Genomic DNA, 17,982 nt, shown 5'->3' with positions numbered 1-17,982 from the left:
TGGGTGGGAGACAGTGACTGGGTGGGTGGGAGACAGTGACTGGGTGGGTGGGAGACAGTGACTGGGTGACTGAGTGAGTGACAGTGAGTGGGTGGGTGACAGTGGTTGACGTTGGCAGTGGTTGACGTTAACAGTGGGTAATGGTGACAGTGGATGACAGTGACAGTGGGTTATGGTGACAGTGGGTGGGGTGACTTACCTTGACCAGGTGGGTGCAGCTTGTCGCCGGACGCTTCCCCCTCCTGCCCCCTATATCCCCGTGGCAGCTGCCAGGGACGGGAGGTGGGTTTGGGGAGGGGGCGCGGGAGGGCTCGGGGGGGGCCACGGGAGGTGGGCCGGGGGGCACGTGGGAGGTGGGTGCACGGGAAGCTGGCCAAGGGGGGGAAGCGGGCCGCAGCGGAGCTGGTACTTCCCCCTCCATCCCACGTTGGGAGCGGGAGGGGAAGCGGGCCGCAGCGGAGCTTGGCTTGTACTTCCCCCTCCGTCCCACTTTGGGAGCGGGAGGGGGAGCGGGCCGCAGAGGAGCTTGGCTTGTACTTCCCCCTCCGTCCCACTTTGGGAGCGGGGGGAAGCGGGCCCTGCTTGCCCTGCGCATGTGCGCCGGAACCGCGGGGAATCGGCGCCATTTTTTAAAACTTTTTTTTTTTAAATTTATTTCATTAACTGTTGCCCGGCCGCGCAGGGGGCTCGGCCTGACCCACAGGGCCCGGGAAGCAGTACCCTTTGTCCCCCCTGTTTGTGTCCCTGGATCCAGGGGGGGCAAGCGCCACCTCTTGCCCCCCCCCCGCCCCCCGCGAACGCCCATGGCCGCCTAGCAGCACTTGGGTATAATCTCAGCCTTAGACTGCACGGTAGCACAATCCTACTAAACGGTGCAGAAATATAAATTTGCTTTTCATTTATATTGAAACTGTAGATTCTGCATTTTGTGTTTTGTTTTTTCTATTCCTGGTTCCCTGAAAGATTTAACATTTTGCTCGAGAAACTATACTGCTTCCTGAATGGAAAATGGTTTCAGATGACACATTGTCCCAGTGATGAGAGAATCTTGAACGGTCTTGTGTGCATGCAGAATATCTAGTGTCTGCTAATTGCATTATAGGGAACTCCTGATTACAGTGATGCAATTGATACATGAAAAATTATGGTGACGTTTGATTGTATATAACATTAAAAGGTTACTCTTCATAGATTCATTCTTGAAATGCAAACTAAAAAGTAACTGCGAAAAAAGAAAAATGTATGGATACAAAAATTAAAATAATATCGCTCGCTTAAATGTGAGTAAACACCAGCGAGCGTAGTGTGGCGCGGGCACAGGAACTTTCGTGTCCCGGAGATCTTGCTGGCACTCCAAAAGATTCAGCGCGGCTGTTTCTCCGGCTTTGGCGTCCTGCATCAAATCCCAGAAGTGATTAGGTGCAGGACGCCAACGCCGGAGGGAGAGCCGCACGGAATCCTTTGGAGCGCCAGCAAGATCTCCGTGACACAAAAGTTCCTGTGCCCGCGCTACACTACACTCGCCAGTATTTACTCCTCACATGTAAGTGAGCGATAGTTTTATTTTTGTATCCATACATTTTTCTTATACAGGCTGTGCTGGTCTGTTTTTTCTTTTCTTGTATCTATTCAAGGTTTTCCCCTCATACCAGGGGGAACTGGACATTGGACTACTTTACCCTGGTCCACACACAGACTGAGCACGCCACATACAAGTCCAGTATACTATTACCCATAGATCAGTCTAGTTGAGCACGGTTCGTCTGTATGTTAAAAGCAACTGCACTTTGTTTGGTGACCTGAGCTTTTTGGAAATAACAAATGCACAGACATCAGAAGGTCACACAAGTATTTTGGCAAGGACAGATAAACTCACAAAAGTCTATGTAACCACCATTTACGAATAGAATGCGCATCCTTATATATTTCCAGTATCCCCAAGAGTCTGACTTGGAGAAATATAGATATATATTCGAGACAGTTTTGTTCAGTCCTGGATTTAACCTCATACCTTTTAACATTCTGTGACTTTTAGGCATGAGAATTACAAACCAGGGCTGGAAATCACCTCTAATTCACAAATCTGTCAAGTTGCTCCTCCATGGCAGAGAAGCCTCTGCGGTCGTTTACTTCAACAGAATGCAAAAGCTCCCCTGCTGCGGTGACACAGGTTCACAGTATATTGAAGTAGGGCACTCACCAACTTAAAAATAGTAAAACTCTACATTTCTCATTTGTGGCAGATAAGATAAATATTGATTAGTTGGAGAAAATGTATCGTCTATATTTGACCTTTGCTAAACTTAAATGACATACTATTTAAATGGTGACTTAAGAACGGTTTTAAGTCGTACGTCCAAAATGAATTCCAAAACAGAACTACACATTTGGAGGACAAAATAATGTACCAGTAGGACAAAAATTAACTTAACCGCTATCCATTACAGAGACAAACGGGTTAAATAACTATTAACGAACAAGGCATGTGCTTAGTAATGCTTTTACCTCAGTGGATGAAGGAAATATCCAGGTGGACACACAACACCGATTGCAACATTTTCAACAATTACCAAATTTGGTACGCTACTTTAGTGGTTTTCAAACCCTTCCTCAGTCCCTGAACCAGCCCACGTTTCTAAGGCAACCACCCAACATTCTGTTCATATGCACGTTAGATGCATTCACTTGTGTGGGAGTGCCTTGGTTATTCCTCAAACAAGTGTGGCTAATGAATCCCAGGAGAGATGACAACCACTGTGGTAATACATGGAAAACCATCACTTAGAAGCTTTCTTCTGCCTGGAATGCTGGGTACAATGTTAGTCAATCCTTTATGCCGGCTGTTTCTAGGTGCAAGCTTTCAGTACCACCTACTAGTATCTTATTTCACCCGCAAAGCTTGCATCTGTAAAGTTTTATTTGCATTACAAGTTTAAAGGCAATATAAATCAACAAGCTTGCATATATGCAGTCAAACCGCTACTCTCCATTGCCTTGATATGGTATTTACTTGGTCTTGGCAAAAATATGGCAAAATTATTACACATAAAATCAGAGCTTTCAGGGAAACCAAATTTGGTGAAGCTTGTCTTTTTAATGCTGACTGGATTAAAGACCCTCCAAGATCCAGTAGGTCTGGGGCTTTTAGGGGATTGGTCATTAAACTGTGATGGTGCCAATCGGATCACTATCACTTGGAAACTTCCATTCCCTTCAATAGGAGTTTCCGTGCTACAGCACCAAAGTCAGCACTATCACAGATTAGTGAATCGTAAAGCAATTTTACACAGTATCACAAGTCAGGTCCCAGGCATATGGCATAGTGGGAGATATGTTTGGAGAGATGAGGCACAAATAATTAAATATCCTCTGGGAATGCAGTCCACAGTGAAATACAGAACATTCAATATTCCTTCATCTCACAAGAGATGTTCACACAAGATTTAACCTCCGATTCCCCTCACACAGTCCTGCAAAAGTACAAGAGACTAAAGCAAATGTCACAGGGACCTTCTCAAAGCTATATCGCATAACATTGTTAAACATGACCATACTTTTAGGTCTGTTGGCAGTGGCAAATTTTCCATTAGGCCAGGGCGGCAAAATTTTGGGGTGGCAAAAATTTGTACCCCATATGCATTTACCGCGCTCTCGGGCAGGGCCGTCTGAACAGCATTATAGGCCCCCAGGCAAAGCAGTGCACTAGGCCCTGCAAAATTTCTCTCGCAAATGCAGACATGCCAACTCTCCGCTACGAGTCGTAATTTTTCTCCTTCTACCGAGATAGCGGGAGATTTGAATGTTGAGGCGGGTGATCGGGAAATTAGTGTTAAATTCTGGTCTGTGCATAGATTAGCATGGGGCCCCTATGCTCGTGGGGCCCCCGGGCAACTGCCCACCCATACCGACATCTAAAAGGTATACATGGGAAGCCTTTTTTATGCACCATTTGTGACTTCAAGGTTATCAGGTTATATCATATGACACTCAACAGCAACCTGGCTCCCCCATTCAGCCCTAACTGATTTTCCTGAGCAACCACAAATACAGTTTACTGATGTAGTGTGGTGTGTCTAAACAATTTCCCCACGTGACGCTGTCCCACCCTCTCTAATGCTAGATGGACTTTCCCTGGTGGGTAAACCCACTAGCATAACGGAAGGGCAGGAAACTGGTTCCTTCCTGTCTGCTGCTACAGATCTCAGATATTCCAGGAACATATAATGATCTTTGCATATCTTCCAATCTATGAAATGTGAGGTTCATTTTTGGGCTGAAATGTTGCTTATATTTTAATCACCCATTTCAATGCTCTGGACTACGTGAACGTTTGGCATGACCAGATATGGCTTTACCCTCTAAGTGTTTGGAAGTGGAGATTCATGTATTATAATAATAAAAAAAATCTAAATATTTGTTACAGCTGACATTTAGTTTACAGAGTCATTTTTCAGTACGGAATGGAGTATTGTTTCAGAAATAGATGTGATATGCACAAATAGATATGTGCACAATCTTGTGTACTGTGTACATCATATGTCTTGGGTAAAAATCACAATCTGTGCCCAGTTTACCTACCTGTAACTGGGTAATAATACAGTAATTCTTTGGAGACTGGCATGCATACCCCGCATTAACGTACGCAATGGGACCGGAGCATGTATGTAAAGCGAAAATGTACTTAAAGTGAAGCACTTTTTTTTTCCCACTTTTGATGCATGTACTGTACAGCAATCATCATATACGTGCAGAACTGATATAAATAACGCATGTGTAACAGGCTCTAAAGTCTCCCCGCTTGCGCACAGCTTCAGTACAGGTAGGGAGCCAGTGTTGCTGTTCAGGACGTGCTGACAGGCGCATGCGTGGGCTGCTGTTTACCTATTGGGCGATATGTCCTTACTTGCGAGTGTACTTAAAGTGAGTGTCCTTAAACCGGGGTATGCCTGTATACAAATGTAGCAAGACTTCAATGCCTTCACGGCACCAATGAATTAACGCTGCGGGGGATCCCATTCAGAAGCATGGATCCCGCACAATGCGATCGCGGCAGACATGGTCGCCAGCGCTGCAGACTACTGCTTGTTTGTTCGCGACGCCGGGGACAGCTAGTCTAAGAAGGCCGGTCGGAAATGGCAGTTTTCAAACAAAGGTGGCTACTTCTGAAGTATGTAAAGTAATGTAAAGTGTTTAGGCATAGCTAGGTGTGATATAAACATTAAATATTATTGTTTGTTACTTGTGTAGCAGGGCCGCCCCTGACTACTATTCTACCCAATGGGCTGGCAGTAACTACGGAGCCTGAGGAAGCCCATAGGGCGAAACGTGTAGCTCAAAATCCCCCAGTAATTTTGACCCTATCAAGCCACCGTCAGGAGCGGGACACGCGGACGTGCAGCGCTACATCCGGACACGGAGGCAGTTCAGCTGCAGTACCACAAGTCCTGCTCGATTCCCTAAAGACTGGCTTTTTTACCTTTCCACAGAGTAACTCACGGGCTGAGTTAGCTGTGCTTTGTTGTTTTATTGTTCATTTAATAAAGACCTTGGCCTTGAATTTCTCGGGCTCAGAACTTTTTGACCCATTGGGGGGGGTGAGGACCCACGTTCAGCACCAGTGGACCTTTCCCAGCTGGGACCTTAGAAGGAGAACCCAAAGATACCATATCCAAGTGTGCTCTCACACTTGGCCGTGTGAGTAGTAACATTTTATTTTGTTTTTTGCCTTTTAACTAAGGTGTGGCCGTTGACTTCTGTTTTTAGAGCTTTAACTTTACTTTAAGAAGTGGGACTGCCCCTTAAAGACCAAGATACCATCCCTTAGAGCGCACGCACACATGCCCGTGTGAGTGTTTCATTTATATTCTTACTATATATCCTGATACCTTCCTGATACAATCACAGTTTGCTCACATATTTTGTGTATATATTTATTCCGAGGGTGAGATAAACATCAAAGAAGTAGGAGAAGAAGAATACAGACGCAAGGCGGCGAAAGAATCCAGAAGACAGAAAGGAGACGAAAGAAGAAAGAAAAAAGAAGAAAGAAAAGGGAGTCCAAAAGATACCTTGATGCGACAGCATTCGCACAAGGCCGTGTGAGTGTTAAAAATTATTTTACACCCACAAAACCCTTCATATTGTCATAGAGCATTACACAACCAATTTAGGTTATATACCAGCCTTCCACCGGTGCTCCCCCATCCCCCCTTTTTTTCTGGGCTGGCAGTAAACCCTGGAACTAGCAGGTTGCCAGTAGTTGGTATGGGGTTTTCTCCCTCACCTTTGGTACTGCACTTGAGTGACAGCAGGGGGTGGTACATCCTATTGTAGCTGGGACAATGGGGTGCCCGCCTCCTGGCTGTACTTAAGGGCAGGACCGACCAAAAGTTAGTGGTTGTTCCTTCCCCCACTTGAGGAAGGAGGTCACACATTGGAGGCTGCATACTCTATTCCTCTTCCCTTTGGGAGAGAGTGGGTGTGTACCTTACCTCTGCTAGGGAGGTAGGAAAGAACTGGGACAACGGGGTGCCTACCTTCTGGCTGTACTTAAGGGCAGGACACCCTAAAGTTAGAGTTGTTCCTTCCCACTGAGGAAGGCAGGTCACAAAATTGGGAGCCTGAGATTGGGGCCTTCCCATGTGCTCTTCCCTCCGGGGGAGAGTGAGTGTGGAGCATACCTCTGCCAGGGTGGTGGGGAAGAGCTAGGATGGCTACGAGTTCCCTTGGACCGTAGTGGCGGTCCAGGGACCATCATCCAGTGAATACTGACATGTTACTGCACAGTGTAATAATAAACCCGTTCCTGTTTGCACTATACCTCCTGCCTGGTGTGTGACCTTACTGGGGGAGAGGTAATAAGTTCTACCGTGGGAGATCACCTTCAGTTCCTGGAGTCCACGGCAGATGGAGGCGCTGCACTGCTAAGGAGATATGTGGGGTATGAACCCCAGAAGCCTGTTCCTGTGTCCCCACTACCATCGGCGGACGACTCAGCCCTCCTGTTGCCAGCAGGTATATGCACCATACACCCTGTAAATGGTCCCTATCTGCGATTGGGTGGGGGAAACACTGTTACACTTGCTATCAATTTTTTAAAAGATTAGAATAACTGCTGGTCTTTTCACTGAAACCATTTATTTATATGGATTATCTCATTTAGTTTTGAAGTCTACACCCTTTTCCTGAATACTTGGGTCTAAATGCCACCTTTGTACTGGTTTTCTGTCATCCGTTCTCCGGACACATTCCTTTAAGAGAATCCAGTCACAGACACTCAGTTTCAATTATTTTCCCAGAGCTCCAAACCTCCACCGCAGACAAAAAAATAACAATAAATATGCATTTAATCAGATGGTCTGATCTTGTTTTCTTACACTATAAAGCTCTTCAGCTCAGTTATTGCCCATTCGTATGTTGATGCATATGTTACAAAGAAGGGCAGTAGTTATTTCAATGGAAATTTGTGTGTGACAGCACCCCGATTGGCACTCACACAGTTGAATCAATAACCTCCAATGCTTTGACAGCTGCAGAACAAGCAATATCCTACATGTATGTAATTTTTTTTAAATAAATCAGTTCTGTACTATAAAAAAAATTGCTACAAGTATTTTCTTAAAAAAACTCTAAAATACATTTTTAAATGTATTATAATGTCACAAGCATTTTTTGTTTCTATAGCAACCATTTACAAAGTCACATCCCTTTCGCTTTTAAACAGGCTCTGGCACACCCCTTTTTTTTTTTTTTTAGCCCTGCCCTCTCTAGCAGTGCACCAATTGAATCTAGTGCCTGCCTGGTCACATGACCTTCCTCACAGATTTGGCTGTCAGTGCAGCAGAATATTACCCAAGATGCATTTAGTGAACCCCCAGCCGAATTTCAGCAAATTGATTACAGGAGAACGGATCGATCAGCAATTTAGCTAATCACTTGTCAGTGTGTAGATTGTATTAATGCACATATTGAATTTTTTAAGACAGCTTGAATTGCAGCTTCAAAGGAAATAATAATAATAAAAATAATAATTAAAAAAAACCGGCAGCTTGGCCTGCTGCTTTAAGATGGTCCGCTTTTCTTTATATGAATCCATTGTGCATAATCTTTTGGTTTAATTTTATAGGTTAAACTCTTGATGCCAATGGGACATCCAACACAAGTAATAAAAGACCCATTAACATTCCTTGGAATAGAAAAATATACCAGTTCAGTGTATTCTTAATTGGTTGCTAATGAGCTATGAAAGCCAGACCACATGCACAGCAGGGATTCTGTAATGTACATATTACTCTATACCAATGGCTGTAGACCTTTTCTTTCTTCCGGTAAGGAACTCCATCATTATATTGGGAAATTCTGCAGAACCCCAACCCTCTCTAATAGTGCGTCTGAGATCAGATGCCTTGTAAGGAACCCCAACCCGCTCGAACAGCGCATCTGAGATCAGATGTATTGTAAATTCTTCTGTATTTGGTACCATTTTGAAATGACCTGAAAATTTGCAGGGAACCCTTTATGGGATGCCCGGGGAACCCAGTGGTTCTTAGGAACCACTGTTGAAAAACTGCTTTGGGCATCAACATTTACAGTGTAAACCAAGAATGAATTGTGCAGATTACAGCCTGCTCTTTATACCATACAGTATAATATATACAGTACGTACACAGATCAGTGTAGCGTCCGTTATTCTTAACCCAAACACATCAAATTCCATATATAAATATTTCGCCTAATTTACACTGTTTGTACTGCCTATGCGAAGAGAAATACAGCAAATAGCAGCATAAAATACATTCCAATCCCTTAGAAAAAAAAGAAGAAAAAGTATCTGCTTCACTGAAGTATCCCCCGAGTGATCACATCCAGCTGCAGCTCCTGTATGCTACTCTGCAATATGAAGTGTGACTGTGCTCTCGGCGGACGCTTGCTCAGTGCTGAGTACACAGAATTAGAAACGCACACTGACACAACGCCACATTTACCATTTGTTTTTGGGAGGGGGGTGGGCAGGAAACATATAAAGAAAATTGAGACTGCGTGTGGTCAACTGCAAATGTAGCCACAGTTTCACAGGGGACAGAAGCTGCGGAAACAACCCCTCGCCTTGCCTGGCACTTTAAACTTCTATTAAGTTAAATGCGGTTTCCCTTTGCTTTATCCCCGAGTTGCACAAGGGGGAGTCCACTACAATTTCAAACAAGTATGTGAAGTCCTCCTTCAGTTATCCCACATAAAGACATTTCTTCAGCAACTGATGAAAGCAAAACAAAGACCCCCCATCCTTACAGAACAGCCACACATGCTTCAATGTAATCCTGGCTGGAGGGGCCACACATGCTTCAATGTAATCCTGGCTGGAGGGGCCACACATGCTTCAATGTAATCCTGGCTGGAGGGGCCACACATGCTTCAATGTAATCCTGGCTGGAGGGGGCAGCAGGGCTTTTGCTTTAAAAAGGAGGTTACAGCGCGATTAAAATACGCTGTACCAGCAACCCGTGAAGACAGGATATAGCATTGTAGCACAGAAGCAAGAGGAAGGATAGAGCAGAAATGTACGGCTTACCCCAGGTTTTTTATTTTTATTTCCTTGAATTGATTTTGCTCAGCTGCCCAAATCCTCCTTTCCCACAAGAAGAGCCTCTTCTCTGGATTTCCAAGTCAAAATCCCATCCCTGCCTCCTTGCGAGCGGTGAGGTCACAGGGATGGGGGCAGGGACACGCAGAAAGGGGGCAGCCCTGCCTCCAAACCCATTTACACAATGAGACCCTTTTTAAAACTACCCAAGAAGAAAGGAAAAAAAAGGACTGAGGGGAGGAGAAGGGGGAGGAAATCCAGACCTCCTCTTAATATGTCACAGGTTTGGCTTGTTGATTGACGGAGGCTGTGTCACCCTGTCTGGTATTTCAGAGCCCCTTTTTCCCCCCACGATGAGTTTGGGAGTGCAGTATAACGGATTGCTGCGGCTGCATGGGCAGATGTGAACTTTAAAGTGGAAGTCTCAGCACAGCTTAAAATTATACATCATGGAGGAAAGGGGCGGGCCGAGGAAGGAAGGCAAAAATGCCTCTTGTGAGACAGAAGCTAGGTAGGATGTTTGGCCGAAACTAGCCGGTCAAACTGGCCAACCTCAAATCAGAATACATTGCTGAGGGATATTAGCCAGGACGACTTTGGCTTAACATTACATTGGAACCCCATGCAGAGTGGTATGAATTGAGCGAAAAGTCTTACGGGCAGATTATAATAACTTTATTTCATATATTGCTTTTCTCCCAATGGGATTTACAGTGCTTCAAAATTACAATATTGTGCGCGGTACGCAGCACATAGGAATTTTACTGACACAGCCCCTGCCCCGTAGAGCTTACAATCTATGCTTTTGGTGCCCGAGACACAGGGAGATAAAGTGATTTGCCCAAGCTCACAAGGAGCGGACGGACACTGGGATTAGAACCAGGTTCCCCTGATTCAAACTCAGTGTCGTTGTTTTACAGAGTCAGTGTCTATACTCACTGAACCGCTCCAAGATTGAATCAACATGCAAAGTGTTAAAAATGTATGCAACACCTTCAGGAACAGCACACTGCCCATCACCACATATGCGCGGTGCGTTAGGGGTCACACTTGGAGTGCAGCGTTTTGCAGCCGTAGAAGAAGCCAGGGGGATTAGTGAGAAAATGTGGAAACCTGCCTGAACCTCAAATGGTTACAAATTATATCAGAAATCATAGATGGCTGCCCACCTGTAATTCTTCTGAGAATGTCTCAATCAATGAGACAGCATTTTATGCAGGAGAGATATGCAATGTCGCAGTTTGACTTGAAATGTTTGTGTGAATGTTTTTGGTTCGCGACATTTCAAATATTCAATCAACAAGTCAACTAAAGTGAAATAATATTTGATAGATTTTATGTCGGTGCTACTTTCCAATATGTAGGAGATGGAACGATGTTGTGACGGGTAAATAATCAATACAAAATGTAAATTGGAAAATAAATTCTAGTGGCAGTAATGCATGTCACAGCTGTAAAAAAGTTTACTTTTGTTTACTTTGCACTGAAAAACATTAGACGGGTTTTCCAAGGGTTTTGCAAAAATCCTTAAACATAACAAAAACGACAACATTTCTAAAAAGTCACCAAAAATACACAAAGCTAGGGGTACAATTTTATCCCCGATCTCTGATATTGGCATTAAGTGGTTTGCTTAGGTTTAGACAGTAGCATGAAGTCCCACTCCAATCCACTCTACGGCATACAGTAACAAAAAGGTAACAAACAACACCGGTGACATCAACTAATAGATGTTTGTGTGCAGAGGCTTGAAAAAAATGATGCCAAAATGATGATCAAGAACAAAAATAAGTTCAAGAGCAAACTTTTCACACCAAAGATGTGTTTAAAAAATAAATTAAAAAATGCACTGTAAATGGGTAAAATGCCCAAGTTATCCTATTTATTTTGGTTGGTTATTGGTTGGTTATTTGAGGATGTGAATAGAGAAGCAAAGGAGGAGAGAACCACACAAGTTGGAGGGGAAAAAAAAAAAAAGACAGAAATAGATAATGGGAAACAAAAAGGGAGAGGCAGCTGAGAGATAAGAGCGAGAAAGAGAAAATAAAAGCGTGAAAGAAAAGGAAGCGAAGAGAAAAAGGAACATTTAATATGCTGGGATGCCACGTCTCCAGGAATAGAGCGCAGAAAGCTTTCCGGACATGGGAAAGTTGCTTGAAAGCATTTCAAATAGGGGCCAAAGGTCAGGAAAAAAAAAAGTGAGCGAAACAATATAAAGGAAACTCTGAAAACGCCAAGTGACATACATACTGCTTAACCACATTATAGAGCGGTCCTCGGGGGCCACCGCGACCACCGCGTTGTTAACGGGGTTGCGGGAAAAAATGGCCGCCGGTGGGGCAGTGGCAACAGCACACAGCACTTATCCGGCATCTGGCAGCTCTTCTCCCTGTCTTTGCTTCCTGCTTCTGCTTCCGTCTTGCGAGAGCAAGCTCCCTTAAAGAGACAGTGTGTCTGTGTGTTTGTGTGAGACTGTGTGTGTTTGTCAGTGTCAGTGTGTATGTGTGCAGTGTGCTGTGAGTGTGTGCAGTGTGCTGAGTGTATGCAGTGTGCTGAGTGTATGCAGTGTGCTGTGAGTGTATGCAGTGTGCTGAGTGTATGCAGTGTGCTGAGTGTATGCAGTGTGCTGAGTGTATGCAGTGTGCTGAGTGTATGCAGTGTGCTGAGTGTATGCAGTGTGCTGAGTGTATGCAGTGTGCTCTGAGTGTATGCAGTGTGCTCTGAGTGTATGCAGTGTGCTCTGAGTGTATGCAGTGTGCTCTGAGTGTATGCAGTGTGCTCTGAGTGTATGCAGTGTGCTCTGAGTGTATGCAGTGTGCTGTGTGTGTGTGTGTCAGTGTGTGTGTGTCCAGTGTGTCCAGTGTGCAGTGTGCTGTGAGTGTGTGCAGTGTGCTGTGAGTATGTGCAGTGTGCTGTGAGTGTGTGCAGTGTGCAGAGTGTGTGCAGTGTGCAGAGTGTGTGCAGTGTGCTGTGAATGTATGCAGTGTGCTGAGTGTGTGCAGTGTGCTGCGAATGTATGCAGTGTGCTGAGTGTGTGCAGTGTGCTGTGAGTGTATGCAGTGTGCTGTGACTGTATGCAGTGTGCTGTGACTGTATGCAGTGTGCTGAGTGTATGCAGTGTGCTGAGTGTATGCAGTGTGCTGAGTGTATGCAGTGTGCTGAGTGTGTGCAGTGTGCTGTGAGTGTATGCAGTGTGCTGTGAGTGTATGCAGTGTGCTGTGACTGTATGCAGTGTGCAAAAAAAACCTTACATTTTTTTTTTTAAATTCGGGGTCCACGCTCAAACCGCGTTATAAGATGATCTGCGTTATAGCGGACCGCGCTATAATGGGGTTGAGCTGTACCAACAAAACAACATCACATATCTTCTGGTTAGAATTGGCCGAATTAAAACCTATCTCTCAGGAAGGGAACCGGAGAATATTTCTGACTCCTCTACAACTTCAAATTCTTTGAAAGTGCATAACTGTCTCTCAGCTGTGCTGTAAAAGGTGTGGAGTAAAGGGTGTAAATATAGTAATAGACGAAGGCAATTCTCATGGTAGCCGAGCGGCACATTAACTTTTTGTAGAAGTCAAAATCAGATTTCCTAATAAAACCGGTCTAGTCTTTGTAAAGAACGGATTTGCATTAAAACAAAAAGCTGACAACTTTGCAAAATAAAAAGAATAAGATTGTGACTTTGACTTGGTGACACAGACTTCGTAATTTGGCCCCTTTGTACCATGAAATTTAATGAACAAATAAACACTGCACGCTTCACTAATCGTGCTTCACTAATTGTGCTTCACCAGCTAAATTGTATTTATGTGTTTAGCTTTGACAAATTACTTTGGTGTGGGTAGTAGAGCTGACGGACTTGTAATCGATGGCCACAAAGGGCAAAGAAGCAGACTTACAATGAAAAAAGGCTGATACCATCTTTCCATGTGTGGAATTAAGAAAGCAAAATATACCCGTACTTGGTGGCGGATTTAAAATGTTGCGGTCCATAGGCACTTGGGCCGCCTGCTCTTTCTGCAGTGCCGTAGCATCAAATGACACTGCAATGTCAAATGACAACACATCGCCATGTGATACCACGATGTTGCAGGAGGAGGGTGGCGCAAAGGTGATGGCAGGAGACCTTTAGAGGCCCCACGCTCTCCCCTGTCAAATCAGTGGGGAAATGGGAAATCCGCCACTGCCCATATATTAACCATATTTAGCGTCACCAAGAAAACACTCAGTGTCCTGATAATCATATTTTAGGAATATATTATGTAGCCAGGTCACCCTTTGCCCCCTGCGACCTCCCAGGGAGCCTCCGTGGCCAGGACCGATGTCGGGTACTGCCGGAGGCCAGCGGCAGACCCGACGGCCATTCCGGAGGGTGGGGGCCGAGGAGGGAGCAGCTCGTCTTCCCCTGCAGGCGGCCGGTTGCCGGGGACGCGATCGGGTCGTTGCTACGGCCGCGGTCGCGTCACCAAGGTCCCGGCGGCTCGGTAAGCCTGGCGCCGCCATTGTTCTGCGCGTTGCGCATGCGCAGGAGACAGCTAGCGCGAGAGTAGGGATAGAGAGGGAGATGTTGTGGCGGCCATTAGGGGTTAGTACAGGTGCAGGGAAGGCGCGCATGCGGCCCCAATGTAAGTGCTGCCTCCACGGGACTACAACTCCCATGAGGCTTAGGGCCAAGCACACCAGGTGCATCAGTGTGGCCAATGAGGGCCAAGGATCTGCAGAGGGAGCAAGTGTATACATTTGGCGGGCTTGCAGCTACGAGTCAGTCAGAGTCAGGAGCCCAAGGAAAGAGGTAGGGTGCAGGAGTCAGGGACTCCCTGCACTAGGCCAGCGGCCCTAAGGTCCAAGTTAGCCCTTATTTCCCACCAGGTTAGTGAGTGTTGCCAGGGATAGTCTCAGGTTAGGGACCCCTGTCACTTGCTGCAGTTAGAGCTGGGGGATAGAAAGGGACAAGTGGGCTGAGTGTTAGCCTGCAGAGCGTTGCTGCAGGAATTAGGTGAGGTATGCGATGTGAGGCAACTGGGGGGTTCATAGCGGTACCCAATCCGGGGAGCCATAGCCCAGGTCCGCGTTGCGCGTAGTGTGAGGCAACTGGGGGGTTCATAGCGGTAACCAATCCGGGGAGCCATGGCCCAGGGCCCGTGCTACGAGTAGGGGGGGTGCAGGGACCTACCTGCATAGGATAAACACCCCGCAGGCCCTAGGAGTTTTCCTTAAGCCACTTAAGGTTGCTGTGATATAGGGACGGCCTATAGTATAGTGTGTGTCATGTTGTTATAGTGTTAGGTAGGGACTCAGCGGACGCTGCGGTTCCAGTTAAGGAGTTCGGGCCCAAGTCGGGGCCACAGAGAATAACTCAAGGTTGGGATCAGACGGATTCATCACACATCTGACCCTTTGTTAAGTGTTGCTGATCCGAGCACAGGAGTGCTCGGCAGGTATCATACAGTCATAAGTGCACCAACGGGCCCTTAGTGTAATTGTGACTGCGCAGTCACCCATTGCTTCTCTCTACAAGAGTGTGGGACATTGGGTGGGACTCTATGGACACTGGGTGGGATCACCTGGTGTTGGGAAAGCGTCGTGCGCGACGCAGTGGTTGGTGTCTCCTCGTGAGAGGGATACCGGTTATGTTGATACCTGTCATGATATGTGTTATATTCTGTTCCTAAGTAAATAGTATTAGTTATTATATATCTGTGTGTGAGTATTGATTGTTGTGATTGTCCTGCGAGGAACCACTCCCCCTCTGGTGGGAGCCATCGCAGGTGGAGGCGCTGCATCGTTGTAAGTGAGTACCCCTAGTATAAATGCCCCAGGTTCCCCGTGGCGGAAGCTCAGCCCTCCAGTGAGCCAACAGGTAATGCACCACACCTATGGTATCCCCGTATGTTCCTCCGCACCCACAGTATAATCTGCGATTGGGGGGGGAAAACCCGTTACAATTATATAGCGATGGCTGGTCCAGCTATCTGTCTACCTTCCCCGTCATGTAAGTTCTAGTAAGAGACAGACAGTGACAGGCTGTCCTATGGGGTTTTCCCCCTCCTCAGGCTGGCTGATTCCTGAGTGACTCATTCACTTGAATGGGCTGTAAGGTGTCTTCTGGCACCAAAAGGTGTCTTATGGAATAGCACCACTTAGTAAATATGGGTAACAACTAGTAGGGATGTGCAAACTCTTCGTATGCCTACAGATGTAGCAAGACTTTACAGTCCTCAGCGCCCCAGATAAGCGAACGTGTGCAGCGCTGGGACAGTGTCTGCCGCGATCGCACTGCGGGGAGTCCATGCTCCGGACTGGGAGTCCATGCTCCGGACTGGGAGTCCATGCTCCGGACTGGGACCCCCCCCTGCAGCGTTAATGCTCTGATGCCGCGAGCTGAGACATGAGATCTTGCTGCATCTTTGCAAACGTCTCACTTTTTAGTTCTGCGAAAAAAAGTTTGCTTTGATCCAAAAGTTTGCCTAATGTTTAAAAGTCCAAGGACATAGCAGGATTCATTTTGATTGCTTTCATAATTTGTAAAAAAAAATTACAAGTCGCAGGGTTGCTAATTATAGTTACTTTTAAAAAGCGAAATGGCGAATTTTTAACAATTTAATTGGGGTTTTGCGAACTTTTGTATAGTAATTATCAAAACTGTATCAAATCTCAGTATTAACAGCTGTAATCCACATACTCTCTCTGAACAACCAGCCCTATAACCATTTGTAACTGAGCGCTGTATTTTCTATTAATTTGACTTACATCTCAGTGAGAGGCACGTCTGTTTTAAACACTTCTCTGTTGGGGAGATCTGCTTAATACGGCTGCTAGCACATCTCTTTTTAATAGTGAAATTTATTGTTACGGAAAATAGAGGGTTAATGACTAGTTAACCTTGTTTTGAATGGTTGAAAGGAGCTCCTTTTACAATGAAATAACCTTGATTGAACATATCTACAGTACTCCCAATGACAAAAGTCTATTGATTCGGTAATAACCATTCACAGAAACTTTGTGTTCTATAGGCTGCATTCGTACAGAAGTTTTACATTTTTCATTAACTATTCCTTTCATTGTATAATCGAATTACGTGTCCTTGAATGAGTCTCTCTTTAGTCTTATTGAAGATCACAAGACTCGAAACCATGGATCAATAATAACTGCCGGCCCAGGGTACTGGTTTCCATGTGACGCTTCTTTGAAGGGTTATTTCGCTTTATGACAAATTAAATATTAACATTCTGTATTACACAAGTTGGTTTTCAACGTCCATTTGGTTAAATATGCCATTTTTCTTGTGCTACATCGCAGTGACTGTCATTTTCTGTTTTTTTTTTTTAGTCTGAAGAAAAGAATAGTTGTGCCACCCTGACCTTCATGTAAAACACAACATTTTATATTTGGCAGATTTTATTACTATAAAGATGAATGTATTGAATCCCTTAAACATAGAGGGACCTGCAGCATACTGTGAAATGTAGTGGATTTAGGTGTGCATGGCAGCGAAAAGGTTACATTAAACAAACGCCTATGCTACCTGCTCTGTAGGGTACACTTTATTTTATTTGCGTACTATGACTGGGCACTTAAGACTTAGAACCAGAGCAACTGAAGCAATGTGCATTTCTTGCAATTGTCGACTATAGTCTTCTACCTAGTATTTAGGTAGACAAACTTAAAGCGTGCATTCAGTTAAAGGGATCCGTCCAGAATAAGATGGAGCACAGGACGAAGTCTGCAATGCTGGGTTCAAGTTTATACTAGTGTAACCGACCTCCTAAAGGGTTACTAGCAATACTAGTTTAAGCTTGGCCCCACCTTGGTTGTTATGAGGATCCATATGTCACATATGGGTATTTAAGGGGGGACTGGTTTTGGAAGGCCAGGTTCCTGGAGGTTCAGTGGAGCGGAGCCACGGGGAGTGTAGATAAGTTAAATTGGTAAAGAAATAGCGTAGACCAGGTCCCCCTGTTTATTATGTTGTAGATAGGGACAGTACCCTTTAAGTAAGGAATCCTACAGACATAATAGAGTCCAGTACAGTTTAGTAAATGGAATATTGCACACTATAGAGGGCCTCAGGAAAGAAGTCTCCCGGGTACCTGCTGATCATCTCTAATCGCGGATATCAGCAACGTTCCCCATCAGTCTGTGTGGAAGTGGCAGTTCCTAAAAACAGACAGCAGTGTACTGTGTCAAGCAATACGAGACCTGGCAGGATTTGAATGAAAACCATGTGCAACATGTAAAGGTCTGAGCGGTCCCTGTGTTTGGGGACACAAATAAATTACAATTGTTCTACAAAAGTTCCTGGCGCCCATTATTTAACAGCCTTGCTCCCCCATCACCAGTCGCCTGAATGCCAGCACCCCAAGTTAAGGTAAACCATGCAGAGTAGCCATATTTACACACAC

General features: G+C 45.3%; 1 protein-coding gene across 8 annotated transcripts in view; it reads right to left on the bottom strand.

Moving 5' to 3' along the window:
• Positions 1-17,982, bottom strand: part of PALM2AKAP2 (PALM2 and AKAP2 fusion) — a 367,169-nt gene that overhangs the window by 37,221 nt on the left and 311,966 nt on the right. The window contains exon 1 of one of the 8 annotated variants that reach the window (XM_075593688.1): positions 9,569-9,976. The exons of the other annotated variants lie outside the window; for them this stretch is intronic. The gene's annotated coding sequence lies outside the window, so the exon portion shown is untranslated. Of the gene's footprint in view, positions 1-9,568; positions 9,977-17,982 lie in introns of those variants that run through there. 8 annotated transcript variants of the gene reach the window in all.

The sequence above is a fragment of the Ascaphus truei genome, chromosome 1 (genome assembly GCF_040206685.1).
Source record: "Ascaphus truei isolate aAscTru1 chromosome 1, aAscTru1.hap1, whole genome shotgun sequence".
In the NCBI taxonomy this organism is placed as follows: domain Eukaryota; kingdom Metazoa; phylum Chordata; class Amphibia; order Anura; family Ascaphidae; genus Ascaphus; species Ascaphus truei.
The sequence above is the reverse complement of the archived record's forward strand: the minus strand, read 5'-3'. Positions and strand labels throughout refer to the sequence as shown.